Consider the following 4,608-nt stretch of genomic DNA (forward strand, 5'->3'; position numbering starts at 1 on the left):
CTTCTATCACCTCCCTTGCTGCTTAAAGGCTATGCACACCAATATATGACATTCCCGTCACTTCACAAAGCACTAAAATCCTTCCACTCCTTCACGAGCCGCTGGAATATTTTCCCTAGCTGCAGGAATTTCCCCAGACGCTGTCACCACGTCCTCCAGCAACAATTTTCGTCTTCACCTCCTCAGACCACGCAAGGCATCACCACTACCGCCACACTTCACCTATAACACCACAACACCACCCACAAAGACACCGATAACACCACAACACCACTACAACCCCAGCCACAATATGGCTGCCTCTCAGCCCTGACGCTGCACTCTCAGCGTTTAGGTATCGCCACAACCCACCAACCAAATTTCAGCGGACAAGAACTCTTGGTGCCACAAAAGACTCTCCAGCCTGATCCTGGATATCAGGGCTGTACCACAACATGCCAGTACCTCCACACACCCGCTCAATCACCATGACAACACTCAAATTTACCCCGTGAGAACGCCGCCCCTTGTCTCTCCCCCAGGGCTTTACTGCGTCCTCATTTCTACTGACTCAGATACGTCTGCTGACGCAGACACCTATCACTCTTCCTCACTACACATTTCACTTCACATACACCCCTCCCCTTATATATATATATATATATATATATATATATATATATATATATATATATATATATATATATATATATATATATATATATATATATATATATATATATATATATATATTATATATAAGACCTTAAATTATGAAGAAAATAATGTTACGTGATATAAAATGAGTAAACAAGTTTCATACTAATTTATAACTAAAAATAAAGATATGCACAGGAGGAAAACGGAACACGGGGAACACTAAGAAAATGTGTCCCTTTTCAGGATAAACTTGGCAAATAACCACACACACACACACACACACACACACACACACACACACACACACACACACACACACACACACACACACACACACACACACACACACACACACACACACACACACACACACACACACACACACACACACACACACACACACACACACACACACACATCGATTAACCTTCCCTTTCTCCCACTGTACAAGATTACACATAAGGAGGGAAGGGGAGCGGAGTGAAAGAATCCTTCTCTTCCTTCTACTCCTCCTCCTCCTCCTCCTCCTCCTCCTACTCCTCCTCTTCCATGTATTTTCTTCAAGTAGTTTAGCATTGATATGTAATAGTATGTTGTATTTCTATATTGTAGCTCCACATATCTCCGTTTTTTTTTTTTCTTCTTCTTCTTACGTATTCCTAAATATTCCTCCTCTGGGTTTATTTTTGTAAGCGCCTGCTGCATCTATAAACTCGTCAAGGTGGTGGAATACTGTAAACACTGGTTCCGAGTACACTGTCTTGTTTATTCCTTCATAACATCAGCGTATCTCAGTACAACTCGTTTCTGCCGACAAATACATGACTTCAGAATACAATAATAATATATCTACGCTTATATAACATAATAACCACACAAATTCTATGCACAAAGCAATTGCTGACTCAGTAAAAATCACTGTGTTACTCGCCAAAGCTTATTCCTTCCAAAACTCATTGCAGCGGCTCCTAATCAGATCTCTATGGTGCACCGCACACCTAACTACAGCTCAGGTGCACTGTGAGAGGCCGCCAGTCAAAGGGTGGAGGGGCAGATCTCTAAATAAGAACATAAGAACATAAGAAATAAGGGAAGCTGCAAGAAGCCACCAAGCTTACATGTGGCAGTCCCTGTATAAAAGATACCCACCTTTTTCCACCTATCATCCCCATCCATAAACCTGTCTAATCTTCTCTTAAAGCTCCCTAATGTCCCAGCACTAACAACATGATTACTGAGTCCGTTCCACTCATCTGCCACTCTATTTAAGAACCATTTTCTTCCAATCTCTTTCCTAAACCTAAATTTTTCAAGCTTGAACCAGTTATTTCTTGTTCTACCATGGATGCTAATCCTAAGAATTTTGCTTACATCTAGATCCCTTGTTATAACCCTTATACCACTCAAAGACATCTATCAGGTGCCCTCTTAACCTACGTCTCTCTAAGGAATGTAAATTTAACAGCTCCAATCTCGCCTGGTAAGGAATACTCCTCATCCCCTGTATCCTTTTAGTCATTCTCCTCAGTACTGATTCTAATAGACCTATATCTTTCCTGTAATGTGGGGACCAGAACTGCACAGCGTAGTCTAGATGAGGTCTGACCAGCGCCAAGTATAACTTTAATATTACTTCCGGCCTTCTACTTTTAACACTCTAAAAATGAATCCTAGTACCCTATTTGCCCTGTTTCTGGCCTCTATGCATTGTTTCCCTAGACGGAGTTCAGAGCTAACTATAACTCCTAAATCTTTCTCGTACCCTGTACCTACCAGAGTTTTGTTATTTAATGTGTATCTACTGTGTGGGGAGAATTGTGCAATGAGCGACCTGTTGGAAACGCGCTCCTCTCTCTCCTCCACTGTCTTGGCACCAAGTGGGGCATAGATGCCTGCTAGCTAATTTCATTCCTCGCTTCTACTCATTAGCTACTGCTCATGCTTACATCATATTATGGTCATATTACAGGAAATGCATAGTTACAATATTATACAGCATATTATACAATATTGATTTACATATAAATGACATTCTTTAGTGATGTTGTGTTGAAAAATATGGTGTAATAATCTACACATAGCAACTCCATCTAGAAAACGGTTTGAAAGTAGACTAATCTATCAGCGCCACCACTATCATCACTATGTGGCGCCTACAATTTTATTTTATATATCTACTAGGATTTTAATGTAGTGATGCTTATTTTTATGCCTTTATCTGTAAAATATTTGTTCTCGTGATTATTGGGGTTAATTTCGTTTCTTGGGTTAGAGAGAGAGAGAGAGAGAGAGAGAGAGAGAGAGAGAGAGAGAGAGAGAGAGAGAGAGAGAGAGAGTACAGCAGCCCTCCAAATCTCACTGTACAAAGAATGGTAACACCCCTTTAAGTGTGTAATGTGTAGACCTGCCTACTTACACACACACACACACACACACACACAGGCCTCTCTCGATTGATAAATAATAAATAATACTAAATAGCGGATTGCAAATCTCCTTGTACTTTTTAATTTCCTTTGATTTTTTGTTATTTATTCTCTTCTTAATTTTCGCTTTTCCTTTTTTTTCCCATCGATTTTTTCTCTCCGTTTTTTTTTTTTTAATGTTCGTTACTTTCTTCGTCGTCCCCTCTCCTTCCACTCCATCCTTTTCTTCAATTATACCTTTCAGTCCCTGTCTTACTGCCCTTTCCCTCCTTTTCCCTTTCTTCCAATCCTTTTCTCATTCCTCCCTCCCCTTTCCTTCCCTTCCTTCTCACCTCTAATCTTCTACCCAACTTTCTTCCCCAACACCCCCCCCTCTCTCTCTCTCTCTCTCTCTCTCTCTCTCTCTCTCTCTCTCTCTCTCTCTCTCTCTCTCTCTCTCTCTCTCTCTCTCTCTCTCTCTCTCTCTCTCTCTTTCTGTCTCCCTGTCGCATCTCCAGGTTACAAAAACACACATCTCTCTAATTTCTTTCTCCTTATATCTTCTCTCCCGCCTGCACTCTCCCCCGCCATGGCTGGGAGCATTAGCCACCTCGCCTTTCCTCTGGAGAGGGCGAGGCTGGGGAGAGGAGGGATGGAGAGGCAGGGAGATAACGGCAAGTAAGTGGGAGGAAAGGAAACAAGATTTGGTGTCAAGATGCAAGCAGGAGAGGTCTTTGTTGTGGCGAGTGGAGGGTGTGAGGGGGAGGGGAGAGGGGAAGTAAGGGTTTGGAAGGGGTTAAGGGGAGTCCAACAAGGGATTTAGGATGCTGAGGGCATCTGGCGTTTTGGGAACGGTTATAGTGGCTCGGGTGTTTAGGGTTTAAGGGTTCTGGGAAGGGTTTAAGGGTTTTGGGAAGGGTTTAAGGGTTCTGGGAAGGGTTTAAGGGTTTTGGGAAGGGTTTAAGGGTTCTGGGAAGGGTTTAAGGGTTTTGGGAAGGGTTTAAGGATTTGGGATAAGTGTTTTGGAGTTTTAGAGAGGTTTAGGTGTGGGCTGTTTTGACTGTCTACTAGTACTGCTGTTGCTGCTGCTGCTACTACTACTACTACTACTACTGTTGCTTTATTACTATCACTACTACCATCCCAGTTTGAGTTTCACGCACACTTTCACTCACGTTACGGAGAACAAATAACATGTAAACCTTCTTCACTGTCTTAATTTAACAGCAGCAGCAGCAACAACAACAAAAACAACAAAAAAACAAACAAACAAACAAACGAACGGCAAACACGCATCAAGTTCCACAAGTACAAGAGCCCAAAAGTTCGATTATTTTTTGTCTTTTTCTAAATTTTCATTCCGATATTTTTCCCTCTGATTCCCAAACCATCAAGAATAATAAAATAAACAACAAAAAACCTCCAGTCCCTTCCCGGGCAATCGTCAGCACAGGGGAGCCGCTTGGCACTTTAACCTTGCAGAATGGGAGGAGGGGAAAGAAGAGGGGCTTTCAGGGGGCAGGGGGAGGAGGAAGGAGAGAGAGGAAGGAATGGAGTAAGGGAG

The sequence above is a fragment of the Scylla paramamosain genome, unplaced genomic scaffold (assembly GCF_035594125.1).
Source record: "Scylla paramamosain isolate STU-SP2022 unplaced genomic scaffold, ASM3559412v1 Contig26, whole genome shotgun sequence".
Lineage (NCBI taxonomy): Eukaryota > Metazoa > Arthropoda > Malacostraca > Decapoda > Portunidae > Scylla > Scylla paramamosain.